Consider the following 21,976-nt stretch of genomic DNA (forward strand, 5'->3'; position numbering starts at 1 on the left):
TCAACATAATTTTCAAAAAGTGAAACTTTGAAAAAAATTATATTTTACTAAGTTTTAATATGCATGATTAATTTATTTTGAGCACTAAGATTGTATATGACAAGAATTTTCATATACCTTAAAAGTTTGATCATAAAGCTTGAACAAAGTCATGCATCTTTTTCCATCTTTTTGATACATGTACATGATCTTGAGAGATTTAAAGTTGTCTTCATCAAAACACAATGTTGGAGAAGCTTGACTTCACAAGCCGCGGTGATACTGTGTGGATAACTCGTCACCCTCACCCTCAGCCTCAGCAGCCGCGTCCAGGTGGTGCTCAAAATAGCAGCTCAGTGTGGTGAACCGGACATGAGGCCCAGATGTCGTGGCGCACTCAAAGTGAGCAACCTCGTGCTCCATGCCCAAATAGAGCGTCATCCACTCAATGGCCTCGACCCTCTGGATCTTGGAGTGGGTCAACAGCGGCCCCCTAATCGGCAGGTGGAGAAGACACTGCACGTCATGCAAGGTGATCGTCATCTCCTCAACCAGCAAGTGGAAAGAGGACGTCTCCTTGTGCCAGCGCTCCACAAATGCCCCCTGCATGCCGGTGCTAATGGTGGTATACCCCGTCATGCAGAGCCCGCTAAGCCTTGAACCTCGCACATGGTCGTTAAACCACTCAGCTGCTGGTTTAAACAGACTGAAAATCTTCCGGGCGTGGTTCACCATTTTCAACGGCTCTCGCTCCTGTTACAAAAAAAACAAATAAGCAACATATATTAAATAAGCGACAAATAAACGGTTAAATTATAAAAAATGGTGACAATTAAACGGTTAAATTATAAAAAATACCTCTCCCTCCCAGATACACCGAGCGACGTGATCGTGGTAGCTAATCAGCACGGAGGTGTCAAAGGGCCCTCCCGGATAGCCGTCCTCCTGCTCATCATCCTCCCCGGCTGGAGGGTCAACCTCCGGTACCCCCTCTGGCTCGTGGTAAGTCACTGCCGCCACCTCCTCCTCCTCCTCCTCCTCCTCTCGCTGGCGGGAAGAAGATGCCCGAGCCAGCCGACTCCTAGATCCTGAAGCAGATGTACCCTCTCCCTCGCCCACGGGAACTCGCACACGGCGTCCCCGACCATGCCCCCGTCCCTGGGTCGACGCCAGCTGCGCCGCCGCCCGCTCGCGTCTAGCCGACGCAGTCTGGGTCTCCCTACCCTGTCTGATGCATGCTGGTTGGTTGCCTGACATGTTCCTGTAAACAATTGAAATCGATTAATATGCGAGACAAAATAAAAAACTAAAAAATTTGAACTTCTGATACAATTCGGAAGTTCATTTCCGAAAACTGGGATGGAGGTGTTTTTGGAAATGAACTTCCGAAACACCCCTGCGATGGAGTTTTCTGCAACTTCCTGTTGGCTGGAGATTTCGTTTGGGAAGATTAACCTTCGAAAGCTTGAGTTCAAAGAATGATGGTTACTGAAGACCATCTTTGAAGATTTAAGAATGGCTACTGACGGCCATGTTTTAAGAGAAATGTCTAAGTTGGAACGAAAGAGAGGAGTGTTAATGCTAGCACAAAAGGCACTTTTTGCCGAGACTTAGACAATTCGCGGAAAATTGCATGAAGTACTGAAGCTTAGTGTATTTCCGCATCAATTTCGAATATAGCTATACTGCCACGCGTCGAAAAGAACTCGAGCGGGAATATTTGAATTGCGAAACGGTTTCCATCAACTGCACATCGACAGATGGCGTCCTCAGGGTTCTCGTGGATAACGTGGCATTAGATTATTGTACGACCGTTAGGGTCGAATTTAGTATAAATATGAGTCTTAATGATAGGATTTCGTGTGTTCATTTTGTACAAATTACTCACATATCGCTCAAGTATCAAGTGTTAAGAGAAAGAGTTCGCTGAGAAATGTACGTATGACACCATCAATTTGAATACATGTGTATTTACTTTTATCAAATGTCTTTTAATTTCTTTACTTCTCTTTCCCTGTTTATGCCTTTACTTTCAAAGTCATTTAATTTCCATGTACTTTAATTTTCTTGCAATTTACAATTTCGCAATTTACATGTTTTCTCTTATTACGATTGATGTTTCGAAATTACACTAACTTATGCAATTAGCGTTGTATCGAACGATTAACCATTTGAACATAAGTTTCTTGAAATCAAAACAAACAGGTATGAACCAAATCACATCAATAAACCTTTTGTTTGACTATGTCCTAGGACCAATCTAGTCGATCCTGCGAGTAACCAAATCACATTTATTATAGTTTGGAAGACTAGCGGTTGTTTACCGGAAATCACCGTAAACAAATTGGCACGCCCAGTGGGACTGTGTCAAACTAAGTGTTATTAATTGATTGTTTTGTTTTGTCTAGAAATTGTCAAGACCTTGTATGAACCTTAGGAACGGTAAATTAACCAACAGTGCAAAACCAGTTCCTAAACGAAGGTACAACAAGAAAATGGTCGTAACGACCAGTGCAGGGGGCGAAGAAAATCCCCCACAAGGATCAAGAACAGCAGCGTCAAACGCGACGAATGTTTCGACATCCACTCAAGGAGCGCAGGCCATACCGGTTTCGACAGGATCTGAGCCAGCGGGTAGTTCGCAAACCATGGTCGGAAATACTTCCACATCAACTGGGACTATCCCCATTTCAGTATCGACTACCGCTCATCTGTCTGTAAGTGCAAGCGAGATACCACCCGTATCGACGAACGCTGCAAATCATTTTTCCACCCCAGGGCCTTCATTCACTGTAGATGGTTGGAGACCAAATATGCAATACGGGATGCCATATTCGTATATGGCAGGACTACGAGGAGCAAGACCTACATACACTACAACCAACCCAGCGGCGCTTTCACCGAACGTGGGTTCAGTAGGTCGAAGCGCACACAATATTGGTGCGTCGACTTAGATTCCCCCTATGACCACGAGTACTCAAGCAGCATTCCGACAAGAAATGGATGCAAGTAACCAGGACATGGTAGGACTCCTTGCTAGAGAATTAGGAACCATCTTCGATCCAATAGTAACGAGCATTACTAGATCTAGCCAGGATAGCGCAGAAACATACCAAAGGTTATCATCACAATTGGGACGAATGGCGGATTTTTTGGGAGTCCCACAAGAAAGACGAAGGAATAACCAATCAACCCACCAAGAAGAAGATCCAATTGTCCGACAAATTCGAAATATAGAACCCCCACCAAGGCCAAATCCAATGGGACAGAACCCAATGGTCGAAATGGGAACTCAAATCGAAACAACGGAGACTGGCCAACAGGCTATCCCTCGACAACAGCCTAGAGTAGTTATGGTAGGGAGAGACGAACATCCTGACGCAGTTATCCACAGAGTCAGGAGAAATGATTTGGCAACAGAAAATAATCTTACTGCCATGATAGAAAGAATAATGGCTAATAACGGTTTAAATACTGGGTTTCGACGTCCAAATTATACATCTCCCATACCTGAATACATCATGCAAAGTGAGTTGTCAAGGGGCATTAAGGTGCCCAAATTCACCAAGTTTGCAGGGGATACTAATGAATCAACGGTGGAGCATATAGCCAGATATTTGACGGAGGCAGGAACGTTAGCAGGAAACGAGGATCTAAGGATCAAGTATTTCCCTAGTTCATTAACCAAGAACGCTTTCGTCTGGTTTACTACCTTACCCCCAAATTCCATAGATACATGGACACAACTAGAAAGATTGTTCCCCGAACAATTTTACATGGGCCAAACAAAGATAAGTTTGAAAGAATTGGCTAGTATTAAAAGGAAGTTTACAGAGCCTATTGATGATTACCTAAACAGGTTCCGTTTGCTGAAATCGAGATGTTTTCACAGTCGTCCCAGAACACGAATTAGTCCGAAATAGCCGCTGGTGGTTTAGACTATTCGATTAGAAAGAAATTAGATACCCAATATTTAAGAGACATGGCCCAATTGGCAGATAGGGTTCGACAGGTCGAACGACTGAAAGCAGAGAAGGCTAAAGTGAACAAAAGTTACAAAAAAGAAAGAATATCCTACGTTGAAGTCGAAGACACTGATAGCGAAAACTTTGGTGACCCATATGGCATAGAGGAGGTCGAGATAGACCTAGCTGAATTAAAAGAAGCGCCGCCTTATGCTTGCAAATTACTTACCCCCTGCTAACGGGAAGAATCCAATAGAAAATGATAAAAGCGATAGATTCCCTAAGAAAACTTATACATTTGATGTCACCAAGTGTGACGAAATATTCGATTTGTTAGTAAAAGATGGCCAAATGATAGTACCTCCTAACTCTAAAATTCCTCCGTTAGAACAACGGAAGAAGCGAGGTTTTTGTAAATATCATGGTTTTTTAGGCCATAAGACCTCACAATGTTTTCTTTTCAGGGATCTAATTCAGAATGCTCTCAAGGATGGTCGTTTGAAGTTCGCTGACAAGGCTAAGAGCCACATGAAGGTCGATACCAACCCTTTGAACATCGCTGATACCAACCTGTGTGAGCCATATGACATCAACATGGTGGAAGTATCTGAAGTCGAATTTGCTGAACCAGAAACAAGGTCAAAGGGAAAGCAGGCTACTGATAGCCTAAATGATGACGCGACTTTCAATACTGAAGTTGAAAGGTCCCTCAATCAAGAAATGATCGACAATCCGGAAGAAAAAACTAATGAGGCCACTGAAGACCTCAGGATGAAACTCCAGCAGATTCAAATTTCTGAGGCCCCTCCAGCAGTTGTCAACATGGTAAATGCCAGACGACCTTTGTCTGAAATCGAAGAGTTGGAGGAATGGTTGACAAGGCAACAGGGAAATGTGGATATTTCGCCAAAGGGGGAAACCTTGAAAGATTACCTTTGGAACTGCCACGAGAAGAATGGAGGAAAAATGCTGATGTGCCCAAGATGTTCTATAATGCTGAATCAGAGAAACCAAGCTGACTTCGAGAGGACCTTAGAAGAGAGATTGGAACAGCCTTGGAGAGGTGGAAACTTACTGCTAAGGATATACCCAAGAACTGCGGAAAGTTTGGTGAGTTTCTTGGTCAGATGCCATAAAGCAAATACGGAAGTGGTGTTATGTCCCAAATGTGGAGCTGTATATGATGAACTCCTAGCGCGTTCCCTCGAGAGGAGTTATTTTATCATGAATCGGGAAACCCAAGGTCTCCGTCCTAATTTATATATGTTCGACAATTGAACTACGTATAAGAGGCCTGACAGTCCTCACCCTAAAGCACGAAGGGTCACATTCAAAGTCCCTGCAGATACACCTAGGGACAGATGGGTGCAAGCTGGCGCAAGAACCAATAAATGGCGAAGTTGGGAACAAGGAGGAAGAACTGCAATGGCTTATAGGAAGCAATTCCAGACCTCAAATCGAGAGATGCATAGGCTCGAGAATTACAAAGGCAGAAATCCTATGTCCAGATCCCAATGGAGGAGGCACCAGAGAATGAAGAAGGCCCAAAGAGAATACAAGCCAAGGGAGATTGGAGAGTCTAGAAGCAACCAAGTCCAACACCAGGGGACAAAGATAAGCAAACCTCCGGTAGAACGCAGACTCTTCGAAGCTGAAAACATTTTAGAAGAAGAAGAAAAGATGCGGTCCAATTCCTGGAAGGAAGAAGATAGAATGACAAATGATTTCGATTCGGATGGAGTATCATCCCTCAACTTGATATGCAACGTAGTGTCAATTCTCCCTCACGAGTTTAATCAAGAAACTGAAGTTGAGGAGTGTGAAGAATCTGACGTCGAAGAGATGGCAAAACACAGACCTGTGTGTTACTATGTGTTAAACAACGGAGCAGTTGAGGAGCAGAATGCTTTCTTCGAAAGGCCTGACAAAGGTATGCGAAATCATCTGAAACCACTCTATATAAGGGCTAAGATTGAGAACGTTGGCATTAACAAAGTCCTGGTGGATGGAGGGGCAGCAGTGAATCTAATGCCCCAATACATGTTGAAGAGAATTGGGATGTTCGACACAGATATAAGGCCTCATAACATGGTTTTATCAAACTACGAAGGTAAAATTGGGCAGACTCTGGGAGTTGTTCAAGTAAATATAACAGTGGGTTCCGTTACCAGACCAACTATGTTTATGGTAATACCAGCAAAAGCAAACTATAACCTCTTGTTAGGAAGAGAGTGGATCCACGGAGTCGCTGCGGTGCCTTCAACTATGCACCAAAGACTAACCATTTGGAGACAAGATGGCATAGTGGAGAACATCGAAGGAGACCAGAGTTATTATATGGCTGAAGTTAATCAAGTCAATAAGACTAGTTTCGATAGGAACTTGGGAAATATAGGACCTTGTCATGCTGCAGAAGATATATACACCCCAAACAAGAACGCATTGTATTATCTATCGTTGCATCCAAATGGCTTCCAATGGAACAGGGAGATAATGGACGGTCCAGAAGAGGGCACATCAACAGAGAATTATCCAGCGGTACGGCCAACAGGCTGGGACGACGATGTTGATAATGTCTGAGTCCTCTTTCTTCGAGAAGATTTCGGCTTATATAGCCGAGAATAAAAGAAACACGGCTCTCGAAGCCGAGTTATCAAACATAACGCTGAAGTCGGTTTCAGAAAACGAAGCGATATCAGATTCAAAGTTACATGCGTCCTCCCAATCCTTTGAAGATCCAGTTCGAATGGCAAACACCACGGAGGAAGAAGTTACCCAAAAATTGGATGCAATTTATGACGAAGAGCCTCTGGGATTCGAAAAAGATCCTATGGCTTCAAATATTAAAATATTAGCCCAAGACCCACTTGAAGAAGTAAATCTTGGGGAAGGAGATCGGAAGAGGATAACGTATGTCAGTGCAAAGCTGGAACCAACTCTAAAATCTAAAGTCATTACGTTGCTGAAAGAAAACAAAGATTGTTTTGCGTGGGATTACGATGAAATGCCTGGTTTGGGACGAGATCTAGTCGAATTAAAATTACCAATCAAAGAAGGGAAAAAGCCTATTAAGCAGACACCCAAAAGGTTCGCACCTGAAATCCATTCGAAGATTAAAGCAGAGGTAGAAAGACTCTTGCGCTGTAAATTCATCCAGACCACGAGGTATGTTGAATGGATTGCTAATATTGTGCCAGTTATTAAAAAGAATGGTTCTTTAAGAGTATGCATAGATTTTAGAGATTTGAATGCAGCAACACCTAAGGATGAGTATCCTATGCCTGTGGCAGAAATGCTGATAGATTCAGCAGCAGGATACGAGTATCTGAGTATGTTAGACGGATACTCTGGATACAACCAGATTTTCATTGCGGAAGAGGATGTGTCCAAAATAGCTTTTCGTTGCCCAGGGGCAATAGGTACATACGAATGGGTAGTAATGCCTTTCGGCCTAAAAAATGCTGGGGCAACATATCAGAGAGCAATGAATTCTATATTTCATGATTTTATAGAAACATTTATGCAGGTATACATAGATGATATTGTGGTGAAATCTGTATCAGATTCCAATCATCTAGATCATCTGAGCCAATCATTCGAGAGAATGCGAAAACATGGCTTGAAGATGAACCCCCTTAAATGTGCTTTCTTTGTGCAGGCAGGAGACTTCCTAGGGTTTCTGGTCCACAAGAAGGGGATAGAAATCAACCAGAATAAGACGAAAGCCATTATGGAAACAAAACCTCCCTCCACGAAGAAGCAACTGCAGTCCTTATTGGGGAAAATAAAATTTTTGAGAAGGTTCATCTCCAATTTAAGTGGACGCACACAAGCCTTTTCACCTTTGCTTCGTCTCAAAGAAGGAAAGTTTGAATGGTTAGCTGAACATCAAGAAGCTTTCGAAAAGATTAAGCAATACTTGATGCATCCTCCAATATTGGCTCCTCCGAATGGAAAGAAGCACACGCGCTTGTATATTTCAGCTTCGGATAAAACAATAGGTAGCATGTTAGCTTAGGAGGATGAGAATGGCATCGAAAGAGCCATCTATTATCTAAGTAGAGTACTCAATGATGCAGAGACTAGGTATAGTGCAATAGAAAAACTCTGCCTTTGTTTATATTTCTCATGTATTAAACTCAAATATTATATAAAGCCAGTTGATGTTTAGGTTTCGTCCCATTGTGATGTTATTAAACACATGTTATCAAAACCAATATTACACAGTCGAATTGGCAAGTGGGCTTTGGCCCTAACTGAGTACTCGTTAACATTTCAATCCCTTAAGGCTATGAAGGGGCAAATTGTGGCAGATTTCATTGTTGATCATGCAGTGGTGGAAAGTTCTCAACAATATGTGGAGTTGCCACCTTGGAAGTTATACTTTGACGGTTCAACTCACAAAGAAGGAACTGGCGTTGGAATATTGCTAATTTCTCCTGAAGGAATTCCAACAAAGCTTAAGTATAAAATCGAAGGCCCTTTATGTTCAAATAATGAAGCTGAATACGAGGCGTTAATAGCCGGACTTGAAGCTTTGTTAGAATTGGGGGCAACCAGAGTCGAAATTAAAGGGGACTCCGAATTGGTGATTAAACAATTGACGAAAGAGTACAAGTGCATCAAAGAAAATTTGATCATGTACTTTATCATAGTAAATAGGTTGCTTAAAAAATTCGAATATGTGGATCTGAACCATGTCCCAAGGTTGCAAAATCAGGAAGCAAATGATTTGGCACAACTAGCCTCAGGATACAGGGTGTCGAAGAACAAATTCAAGGAATTAATCCAAGTAAGGGGCAGAGCAATGGCTACGAAACGTTCGCCAAGTGATTTGGAAAACTCACAAATCGGGTTTGCTAACAAAGAAGAATTTGAAGTTTTGAACATAGACTCGTTGGCAGACACAGACTGGAGAAGTCCAATTGTGAATTATTTGAAGGACCCTTCTTCAGACACTGATAGAAAGGTAAAATATCGTGCCCTATCATACTTTCTGATGGGAAATGAGTTGTTCAAAAAGACTCCTGAGGGAGTATTGCTAAAGTGTTTGGGAGAAACGGAAGCTTACTTAGCCCTCTCGAACGTCCATAGCGGAGCATGTGGTGCCCACCAAGCAGGGCACAAAATGAAGTGGCTTTTATTTCGATACGGGATGTATTGGCCTTCCATGTTAAAAGACTGCATAGAGTTCGCCAAAGGGTGTCAAGAATGCCAAGAACATGCAGGTATTCAGCATGCTCCCACAAATGAATTAAGTTCAATAATAAAGCCTTGGCCCTTTAGAGGGTGGGCGTTAGACCTAATTGGAGAAATTCATCCCAAATCATCTAGAGGTCAAAGGTATATTTTAGTAGGAATCGACTATTTTACAAAATGGGTCGAAGCTATACCACTTGCGAATGTTGATCAAGAAGCCGTGATCGAGTTTATTCAAAAACATATTATATACAGATTTGGGATCCCGGAAAGTATAACCACAGATCAAGGATCAGTGTTTACTGGACGAAAAATGCAAGACTTCGCTAAGGAGATAGGCTTCAAGTTGTTTACCTCTACACCTTACTATGCTCAGGCAAATGGACAAGTCGAAGCAGCGAACAAAATCATAATTGGTCTCATAAAGAAACATGTAGGGAAAAAACCTAAAAGTTGGCACAAAACTTTGGACCAAGCACTTTGGGCTTGTCGAACATCTCCTAAAGAAGCTACGAACACTACACCTTTTCAACTGACATTCGGACATGATGCGGTGCTCCCAGTTGAAATATACTTGCAATCAGTCCGGATACAAAGACAAGCAGAAATTCCTCCTAACATGTACTGGGAGCTGATGATGAACGAACTGGTTGACTTGGACGAAGATAGACTTCGAGCCTTGGAGATGATAAAGAGACAGAAAGAAAGGGTATCCAGAGCATACAACAAAAGGGTGAAAGGTAAAACGTTTATTAATAATGACCTAGTGTGGAAAGTTATTTTACCTATAGATCGAAAGAACCAAGCTTTGGGGAAATGGTCCCCACACTGGGAAGGCCCTTTTCGAATCTTGAAAGTATTTTCAAATAATGCTTACGAGATAGAAGAATTAGCAGAAGATCGTAGAATCTTAAGGGTAAATGGGAAGTATCTAAAGAGATACAAACCAAGCATGCACGAAGTAAAGATTGCCAAAACGTAGATATTTAAGTAACACTACGTAAGCCAAAATGGTCAAATTTGCGCCAAAATGGCTCTGTGACTAGGAAGCATTTATAAATAAAAACACGGCAAAAGATCTTCATTAATTGAAAAGCAAAGAGTACAAGCGATTTTGGTCCATGTAGGACATCCAAGACTACAAAAGTGGAGCAGCAAAAAAAGAAAAGAACTTAAAAAGGAACTATCCTTTAGTTCACCCTCTGGTTCGAACATGTTCATACGACCCGAGTCCCGCATCCTTCACACCACACCTTTCCTGAGGAACAAGTAAGATAAAAACCTCCCAAAAGGAAGGCAGCTGACTGAACCCTCGCGAGAGGAAGTTAAAGCAACAGTTTCCACAAGCCGTCTGAAGATCAACAACGGAAAGTTGATCTTCTCCCCTCGCAAAGCACAGGAGATGAACTCCAAATCCTCCACCATAATCTGGTTTTCATCACAGCTTCGTGGATAGAAGTTACCCACTAGAAGTTGATGCCAAATCCTAATGAGTTTGGCGGTGTAAGGATCATTCTCCATGAGACTCGCCAACAAAACAGAAGTGGTCATGGTGAAACTGTTATCATCAAAGGTTGCCCCAGTGTTACTGCAGCGCAACAAATCAGAGATGGTGGAAGGCGTGATAGATATATCAGCCCCTCGAATGTTAGATGTAACGCCTGGAAATTCGATTATTCGCTTAATCTAGACGTTCAGAGTGTTTAGTGAAGTTTTCATATTTTGAGACGATTTAGTCGGTATTAGTTTGGGATAGCGGATTGATATTTAATTAAGAGTTTTGATATTTTCAGTATTAGAAATATTATTGGAATAATATTTGAAGTTTTGGGAATTTTCTGAGCAATTAAGATTAGACCGGAAATATTTGATTTAGTCGAATTTGGATTGTCGGTGTTATTTAAGGGCGTATTTGGAATTATATAAATTGAAGTCGGATAGTCGGAAAATAATATTAAGAATAATATTATTTATAAGTCGGAATTATTACATTGATGGAATATTATTAATGGAATATTATTAAAGGTGATATACTTGATTATTTGAGTTATATAACTTATTGGGCCTAAAATTGGTTGTGAAGAGGAAGTATTAACTAAGCCCAATTGATTTTATATTAGGGTTTTAGAGATTTAGTAAGAGGAGAGTTGTCATAATAAAGAAACAAGAATAGAAGAGAAAGAGGCAAGTCTTGGAGAAGAAGAAGAAGCTTGGAGATTTCTACCCATGGTGTCAAAATGAAGATGCAATTGGAGACCCATTGAGTTGTTTCCATCGATAAGGTAAGGGTGGGATTCTCTTCCTATAATGGGGCTTATGAGCAATTGCATGTTGGGGGATTAGGGATTTAGATTATTGCATTTACTTATGTTAATTGTTATCCCATTCTTGTTGGTGGTTAATAAGGAATTATTATTTAAGTGATTATTCTAAAATAAATTGGGTATGACCGTTGTTTTCTCTGCATGTAAGACACAAACTGTGGAATCGATGAAACATGCTTCTCCTATGCTGGCTTGGTTAATATAATAGTATTATTATCATTATTATTGCAAGTTGTAATAGGTTTTGAAATGTGACTGTTTTTGTTTTGATTAAAATTGTTGATTTTATATATAATATATGCACAATACAAGCACACCGATTTCCTTGTTGCTGAGGTAGTTAACAATTTTTTATTTTTTTTGCTTACAATCATTTGGTCAAACTCATTTATATTGACAATGAGTGTGAAATAAAAGTATATAGCAGCTATTGGTTGAAAATCACTTATATATATTGGTACAATATAAGTTAACAATAGGAATTGACTAAAAGTATATAGCAGAGCCAAGTATAAAAAGAATCATGTTTTGGAATTCATTAGAAAACAGTAGCAGTTATAATAAAATTCAAAATAGTCTCGTTTGACCGAAATGACCGGATTAAGCGGTATAATTGATTGTCCGGAATTTGATAAAAATTTACGTGGTAGCTAAGTTTAATTAGTAGATTAACGTGGTGGTGTTATTTTGTTGAAATTGTGATATTTTACGAATCGACCGAAATTGTGTTTGATTTAATTATTCTTTATAAATAAATTATAATAATTTAATAGAATTGTCAATAGAGTTGTTAGAGTTGTCAATAGAGTTGTTAGAGTTGACAATAAATTGTCAGAGTTGTTTTGGATTATTAAGAGCCATACTTTTATTTGTTTAACGTAATTTTGACATGTTTAGAGTTGTTAGTGTATGATGTCGGTGTTTGCTTTTTCGTTGAAACTTTAACAATTTATATCTTTGAACCGTAACTCCGTTTGAGTCTCCGTTCAAGGCGTTAGAAAGCTAGCGCGATATTCTTTTTAATAAAAATGGTCTTGAGCAATAGAATGCTAGAAATTGGAAATGGAGTAGAAATAGAAGTGAATCAAATTAATATAGTGTGATTATTAATTGGTTGATTAGATTAATAGTTGAATTAATTTCAATGTGTTTAATTGATTGGAATATAATTTGGAATTTGATCAACTATTTGGTTTGTCGGTAAATTACGATATTTTGAGAATTTATCCGTAATTGTGTTTTGGCTTGAATATGTATGTTGAGAAATATATATTGCTATGCCAATGATGTTGCTTTGGTATTGATTCTCTGTGGGTAGTTGGATAGCATTAATTTTAATGATTAATTTCTTGATTTTAAAAGTGTATGTTCATATATAATTGGCAAAATGAGTATTAACATGAGATAGTATGGTTGCTAGTGTTAATTGGATTTTGTGAATCGTAATGGATTAATTGGTCTTTTATATGTGAATAATATCTATGTGTTGTGAATGTTGTGTACAATTGGTGGATAATTCATAGAGTTGGATTATTGTGGTATGCGGTAAGTTAGGATTGAAGAGATAATCTTAATTGCATATATTGTTGTTCATTGTACATTCATTCATAGCATAGTCGGCTTTATTGTGAAAGCGGTGAAACTGTGGGTTCACATGGTATTAGACGGTGATCCTTGAATGGAAATAGACGTTTACGTTGATCCTTAATTGGAAACATGCGTAGTAGCTTTGATCTTGTCCGGATCGGAAGCGGCTTGGATTCTAGAGTGAATTCGGAAAGCGGTAAACTATATGTTTACATTTGGTGGCTTTGATCTTGTCCGGATCTGAAGCGTGGCTAGATTCTATATGAATCGGAAGCGGTGGAACTTTGGGTCCATATTGGGTACCACATGCATAGAGTCACATGTCTTGCATTGAGTCACATCGAGATTATGTGATGTTTGAATATATGCATTTATGTGATTGTTATGTGTACATGAGAGGTGATAATTGAAATTGGTGATGTTTTGATACATAATTGGTTAAATGTGTTAGTATGTGATAATGATGGATTGTGTATATATTTGGGATAATAGTATTGAATCTTTTGAGTATTATACTATTGAATTTTGTGCATACTTGAATATGTGAAATTTATTGGATGATACTATTTATATGATTATGACTTGTTGTGTGATGAAAAGTACGTGAGACTAATGAAGTGTAGAAGTATGATGTGTATAGTAGCTATTGATACTTGCAATGTGATGATTTTATATATCTGAATCCTAGCATGCACTTTATCATACGCCCACTTATATGATTTGATATCTCACCCTTTTCTCTTGTTTCGCCGTTGCCTTTATATTGGCAACGTGCAGGTATTCAAGTATGAAGATTTAGTTGTCGTTACTCGAGTCGGTTGTCGCTCTGATACGTAGCACTCTGGGGGAACGATTTATATTATTTATGATGTTGTTATTTAATTGTTTCATTTTGGTTGGACAAAATGATAAGTTACTGAAGATATTTTATTGAATATATTCTTAAGTGATTCCGCTGTGCTTTAATAAAATAAGTTATCCTGCTTCAAAGGTGCTATGTATCCGCTTTATGCGACGAGGTGATTTGTTTTGTTTGATTATGTGACGCCTCATTTGTTTATTGAGAAATTTTGAAAACTCTGATTTATATATATAATTGCCGGGTAGAAATGGGGTGTTACAATAGTGGTATCAGAGCAGGTCGGTCTGTCCGGCCAATGTTGTCTAATTGTTGTCTATCCCTTTTTACGCGACGAGTGTGTGAACACTGTTGGTACTTGTTTGTTTTCATTTCAGGAATTGGTTTGACGATAAGTGAGGGAGAAGCCTTGCTTCTCGAAGGGGTTTCTGTTGTAAGAGATAGTTTGGTATGTTGTCGACAAACGTCGGTGCAAGCGTTGTTGCGAGTTTTGGAGGTTATCTGGATTCGAAGATGACGTGAAGTTAAGAATGATTTTGAGAGACGAAATTTAGAGAGCTGCGATGTTCAGCATGATGGCGGACTGTGAAGTTGTCTATGCGGGTAACCTTTGTGTGAAATGCCGATGTTTGAAAAATGATAGAGTAATGAAGTTGCAGTGGGCTTTATGTTGGACTTGCATAAGTAATTGTCGGATGTAGTCGATGCGTGAAGTGTGGTGAATCGTGAGTCCGAGTTGGAAACTCGAGGATGCATGTAGCTTGTGAAAAGAATTGTTGTCTCGATGATATCTAGACTGGAATTTCGATGAAAGAATGCATCTCTCGAGTTATAAGGAGTTATGCTAGAGGCTGTTTGGGATGTGTTTGAGTCGAAGAAAAGTGAGTTTCAGAGTAGGATCTTCGTAAGCAAGTCGCAGAAAATTCAAAATCATTGTGAAATTTTAAAATTTCATAACTTGAGTTCCGGATATCCGATTGAGCTCCGTTTGAAGCGTCAGAAAGATAACGAGATGAATTGTATCATAAGAAGGATTGTGGGAAGATTTTATTACCAATTTGACGCGAGGAGGACTTTGGTTGAGACGAGGTGAATTGCGAGGTACGAGTATAGAAGTTATTTTGAAGATGGAAAGACGTTGACGATTGTGTGATGCTAAGTGACTATGAAGCGGATTTAGTAATATGTTTGGATGTCGGTGTCTCATCGACGAGATATAATGAGTCGGAATTTGTGGGAGTGGTAAGAACCCAAAGTGAATTATCGGATTATGACGTGTTAATGGATTTGAGTGAGAATTCAGAAATGGCGCTATTATAAAGTAACGACAGTTTATACTCCACTATGGTTTTCGAATACTAATTGACAAATTGGGGAACTGATCACCCTCAATCCATTGTTAATGGTAGGCAAAAATCGTGTTGGATGTTATAGCCGTGTCTTGCTGTCTTAATAGTAAGGAAAGAGTATTAATGCTATATCGCAATGGTAGTTGCTTTTGAGTTGATGGGGATTGACAGGGATATATCCATGGAAAGTGGAGGAATGTTGAACAATTCGGAGTAGTGAGTTTTGTGCAAGCGGAGGTCGCAAGGGAAAGATTAGATGTACCAAGTGAAACAACGATGTGAGGATGAGTATTAAGGAAATTCTGCGTTGGGTTGGAAATTGGTAAACCACACCGTTGACGGAATTGTAGCAAAGACGGTGACTTAAAAAAGAATTATCAGAGTTGCGCAGCGGTAGCATTGTGTTGCACTGTTATTATACGACTTGTAAGAAGTGAAAAACGATATGTCAGAAGACTATGAAGTGGAGTTATCTTGATGTTTGGATTGATAGACTGTTGGAATAAGTGCGATGAGCCAGGATGCTGCATTGGGTCATAGATTATTGTGAATCTGGTAAGAATAGTAATGTGTTTGTGTTCTTGTGGAATCGTTGTTGTGCCGAAGAAGTAGTAATTGAAGTGTTACCAAACGCGATTTGGATATTTGAGAATTGGATACGAGATTTGGTTGCGATGGTGTTGTCAAGTAGATTTTCGAGGACGAAAATATTCTAAGTGAGGGAGAGTTGTAACGCCTGGAAATTCGATTATTCGCTTAATCTAGACGTTCAGAGTGTTTAGTGAAGTTTTCATATTTTGAGACGATTTAGTCGGTATTAGTTTGGGATAGCGGATTGATATTTAATTAAGAGTTTTGATATTTTCAGTATTAGAAATATTATTGGAATAATATTTGAAGTTTTGGGAATTTTCTGAGCAATTAAGATTAGACCGGAAATATTTGATTTAGTCGAATTTGGATTGTCGGTGTTATTTAAGGGCGTATTTGGAATTATATAAATTGAAGTCGGATAGTCGGAAAATAATATTAAGAATAATATTATTTATAAGTCGGAATTATTACATTGATGGAATATTATTAATGGAATATTATTAAAGGTGATATACTTGATTATTTGAGTTATATAACTTATTGGGCCTAAAATTGGTTGTGAAGAGGAAGTATTAACTAAGCCCAATTGATTTTATATTAGGGTTTTAGAGATTTAGTAAGAGGAGAGTTGTCATAATAAAGAAACAAGAATAGAAGAGAAAGAGGCAAGTCTTGGAGAAGAAGAAGAAGCTTGGAGATTTCTACCCATGGTGTCAAAATGAAGATGCAATTGGAGACCCATTGAGTTGTTTCCATCGATAAGGTAAGGGTGGGATTCTCTTCCTATAATGGGGCTTATGAGCAATTGCATGTTGGGGGATTAGGGATTTAGATTATTGCATTTACTTATGTTAATTGTTATCCCATTCTTGTTGGTGGTTAATAAGGAATTATTATTTAAGTGATTATTCTAAAATAAATTGGGTATGACCGTTGTTTTCTCTGCATGTAAGACACAAACTGTGGAATCGATGAAACATGCTTCTCCTATGCTGGCTTGGTTAATATAATAGTATTATTATCATTATTATTGCAAGTTGTAATAGGTTTTGAAATGTGACTGTTTTTGTTTTGATTAAAATTGTTGATTTTATATATAATATATGCACAATACAAGCACACCGATTTCCTTGTTGCTGAGGTAGTTAACAATTTTTTATTTTTTTTGCTTACAATCATTTGGTCAAACTCATTTATATTGACAATGAGTGTGAAATAAAAGTATATAGCAGCTATTGGTTGAAAATCACTTATATATATTGGTACAATATAAGTTAACAATAGGAATTGACTAAAAGTATATAGCAGAGCCAAGTATAAAAAGAATCATGTTTTGGAATTCATTAGAAAACAGTAGCAGTTATAATAAAATTCAAAATAGTCTCGTTTGACCGAAATGACCGGATTAAGCGGTATAATTGATTGTCCGGAATTTGATAAAAATTTACGTGGTAGCTAAGTTTAATTAGTAGATTAACGTGGTGGTGTTATTTTGTTGAAATTGTGATATTTTACGAATCGACCGAAATTGTGTTTGATTTAATTATTCTTTATAAATAAATTATAATAATTTAATAGAATTGTCAATAGAGTTGTTAGAGTTGTCAATAGAGTTGTTAGAGTTGACAATAAATTGTCAGAGTTGTTTTGGATTATTAAGAGCCATACTTTTATTTGTTTAACGTAATTTTGACATGTTTAGAGTTGTTAGTGTATGATGTCGGTGTTTGCTTTTTCGTTGAAACTTTAACAATTTATATCTTTGAACCGTAACTCCGTTTGAGTCTCCGTTCAAGGCGTTAGAAAGCTAGCGCGATATTCTTTTTAATAAAAATGGTCTTGAGCAATAGAATGCTAGAAATTGGAAATGGAGTAGAAATAGAAGTGAATCAAATTAATATAGTGTGATTATTAATTGGTTGATTAGATTAATAGTTGAATTAATTTCAATGTGTTTAATTGATTGGAATATAATTTGGAATTTGATCAACTATTTGGTTTGTCGGTAAATTACGATATTTTGAGAATTTATCCGTAATTGTGTTTTGGCTTGAATATGTATGTTGAGAAATATATATTGCTATGCCAATGATGTTGCTTTGGTATTGATTCTCTGTGGGTAGTTGGATAGCATTAATTTTAATGATTAATTTCTTGATTTTAAAAGTGTATGTTCATATATAATTGGCAAAATGAGTATTAACATGAGATAGTATGGTTGCTAGTGTTAATTGGATTTTGTGAATCGTAATGGATTAATTGGTCTTTTATATGTGAATAATATCTATGTGTTGTGAATGTTGTGTACAATTGGTGGATAATTCATAGAGTTGGATTATTGTGGTATGCGGTAAGTTAGGATTGAAGAGATAATCTTAATTGCATATATTGTTGTTCATTGTACATTCATTCATAGCATAGTCGGCTTTATTGTGAAAGCGGTGAAACTGTGGGTTCACATGGTATTAGACGGTGATCCTTGAATGGAAATAGACGTTTACGTTGATCCTTAATTGGAAACATGCGTAGTAGCTTTGATCTTGTCCGGATCGGAAGCGGCTTGGATTCTAGAGTGAATTCGGAAAGCGGTAAACTATATGTTTACATTTGGTGGCTTTGATCTTGTCCGGATCTGAAGCGTGGCTAGATTCTATATGAATCGGAAGCGGTGGAACTTTGGGTCCATATTGGGTACCACATGCATAGAGTCACATGTCTTGCATTGAGTCACATCGAGATTATGTGATGTTTGAATATATGCATTTATGTGATTGTTATGTGTACATGAGAGGTGATAATTGAAATTGGTGATGTTTTGATACATAATTGGTTAAATGTGTTAGTATGTGATAATGATGGATTGTGTATATATTTGGGATAATAGTATTGAATCTTTTGAGTATTATACTATTGAATTTTGTGCATACTTGAATATGTGAAATTTATTGGATGATACTATTTATATGATTATGACTTGTTGTGTGATGAAAAGTACGTGAGACTAATGAAGTGTAGAAGTATGATGTGTATAGTAGCTATTGATACTTGCAATGTGATGATTTTATATATCTGAATCCTAGCATGCACTTTATCATACGCCCACTTATATGATTTGATATCTCACCCTTTTCTCTTGTTTCGCCGTTGCCTTTATATTGGCAACGTGCAGGTATTCAAGTATGAAGATTTAGTTGTCGTTACTCGAGTCGGTTGTCGCTCTGATACGTAGCACTCTGGGGGAACGATTTATATTATTTATGATGTTGTTATTTAATTGTTTCATTTTGGTTGGACAAAATGATAAGTTACTGAAGATATTTTATTGAATATATTCTTAAGTGATTCCGCTGTGCTTTAATAAAATAAGTTATCCTGCTTCAAAGGTGCTATGTATCCGCTTTATGCGACGAGGTGATTTGTTTTGTTTGATTATGTGACGCCTCATTTGTTTATTGAGAAATTTTGAAAACTCTGATTTATATATATAATTGCCGGGTAGAAATGGGGTGTTACATTAGAAACTATAGTAGTTCTTCCTTCAGGATCAATGCGTAGGTACGCAAACATCCAGAAATCAGCAAGCATCTTAGGATAAACGTTTCCTTCTAGAATTGATAGGTAAAAACCCATCTCCTGGTTCTGGAAAAGGGCACGAAGACTGATGTGATGCCTGATGAATTCTTCTGGGCAAGGTTTGAACTCTTTTTTTATGAAAGTTACAATGTTAGCATAGGTCAGGTTGTTGTTGAGTGCCATGCTAAGAGTTGAAAGAGTTTGAAGTTGAAAAGAGCGCGAGAAGGAAGAAGAGAGTTCTGAAACGAAGGGGTAAAAAGAGTGTGAAGAGAAGAAAGGGACACTAACCCTTTATATAGACAAGAGGAACGGTAAGGAAACGTTTTTGGTTTTAAATGATTGATTAGACTGCATTTGGTGTTTCAGAGGGAAGTTATGATCACCGCCGTTTCCCGCCCTTGGAAGTTGGAATGTAATCATAAAACTGATGCACGCACGTCTTAAAGAGACGTTTAAGAAGAAATGACGTCAGCAAATAATGATGATTACGGCTAAGGGAAGGAGAAACGTCAAGTCTAGGGTTGCGAAGGGTAATCGAGCCACGTGAGGCATTTATTAAGATTATTGTGGCGAAAAAAGAAAAGAAGATATCGGCAATATTGTGAAGTATGGCCAAACATTTACCATTGATCATTTCAGAGTAAAATGTGAATACATAGAAAGACAAGTTTGCATATATTCTGAAAAGGAACGATTACAAAACAAAGGATCGGTGCTACAAAGAAAAAATACAAAGTTCGAAGACAATTAATTAAAATCCTTGGGAAGGCTATCTTTGATCTTTGAATATTGAGCCTCCCACGAAGACATACTAAGCTCGAGTAATGCTTGTTGCCTCTTTAACTCTTCGATCTCTGGCACCAATTTTTGCGCAGCTTCGAAGTGTTGGATACCCAGTCGTGCTACTTCAGCTATCTTCAGATCATTGGCTTGTTGAATAGTTGCTTGGCGAGACTCGGCTTCTTGTATCTTCTCTTCAAGTTTCTTAATCTCTTGCTTCCAAGATTTTATATTTTTCTCACACTCATCATATTCTTCTTGTTTCTTCAGACGCTCCATCCTAAGAGCGTCACCCTTGTTGGTTGCCTCAGTGGCAGCTTTCCGTGACGAACTATGAGAGGCCATTTTTGCAGCAAGCTGTTCATTAACCTTGTTCTGTCGAAGAATGTTAGCCTGAAGCTGGTCGAGTAATGAGCCCAGGAGTACAATCACATCTGAAACCTCTTTCGGAACCAGGAGTAAATCCACTTTTTTCAAAAGTTGCTTCAAGTCATGACATTTCATGGAATCCTTGCTTAAGAATTCGACGAGATTCGTTTCGAAGAATTTTTCCCTTATTTGATGAAGGAGGCTGGAGATATCCTCTTTGTCTCCAGATTTGGTCTGAACAGTGGGAGAAGCTTCAGACGTGAGAATTGAAGCGCTATCCATGGTCATCATGGTTTTGAGAAAGCTGAGAGGATCAGTTTGTTTAAGTTGCTCCAATTCTGAAGGAGTAGGTGTGGGTGGAGTAGTTTCAGGAATATCGACAGTGTTGAAATTTGAGTTTCCACAGGGGTCTGTTTCGACTAACTTGGAGGTTTCCTCTTCGACACCTTGATCAGATACGGTGTCCTCACTCCCAATCGATGGTACCGCTGCATTATCTTCGCCTAGGAATTGACCCTCCTCACCCATACATGTGTCTTTGCGAATAGGAGGAGAATCATCAGTCGAATGGCTTACTTCAATAGGAGATGCAATATTGATAGTGGCAAGAGGAGTGACATCTTCAAGGACTAGTGAAAGTACATGAGAGATGTGCTGAGAGTCACCTGCAAAATGAGAAAATATGGGTAATTATAGTGCGAGAATTACAGGAGAATTATTTGATTTAAGCAAGAGACTTCTTGGCTCACCTTGGGGATTACCAAGGTCAATTGCAGCATTGAAAGAGTTGAAGTCAGAAGTAGCGGTTCCTATATCATCCTGAAATTATAAGGTGACATTAACGTAATCATTCAAGGTAAAATTCATAGAAATGATTATGTTGTAAAGGCCCAGATACCTTAGCTGCATTAGTGGCTGGACTTGAATTATGGCTTTCCATCACTAGAGCGTTACTAGTGGCTTTCAAAGGTGATTCTTCAGAAGGCGCTTTATCACTCGAAGAGGTAATCTTCGAAGATCCAGGTTTTTTCCCTTTGCCCACAGGAGTGGTAACTTTTTGTTTCTTCTTCGTCCCTTGTCTGGTACGAGGGGGAGATTTGTCGTCCCCATCTGAAGCAGCATCTGGAGTAGCAGTTGGAAGAGTCTTTCGCTTCGAAGATGTTGGAGGCTTCGAACTCTGAAGGGAACAAAATACATTAGAAGAGGAAATGAGCGTTATCCGTAAGATGTGCAAAATTGGAATTTGAAGGACGTGTGTACCGTGGGTTTTGCGTCAGTTGTGACAGAGTCACTTTCACTTGGTTTCTTGCTCTTCGAGGCCTCAGAATCTTTCTGCACAGGAATAGTTTTAGCCTTTCTCCTATGAGCAACAGCTATAACAAAGATGGAAATTATTAT

The sequence above is a fragment of the Vicia villosa genome, linkage group LG1 (assembly GCF_029867415.1).
Source record: "Vicia villosa cultivar HV-30 ecotype Madison, WI linkage group LG1, Vvil1.0, whole genome shotgun sequence".
NCBI classification, from domain to species: domain Eukaryota; kingdom Viridiplantae; phylum Streptophyta; class Magnoliopsida; order Fabales; family Fabaceae; genus Vicia; species Vicia villosa.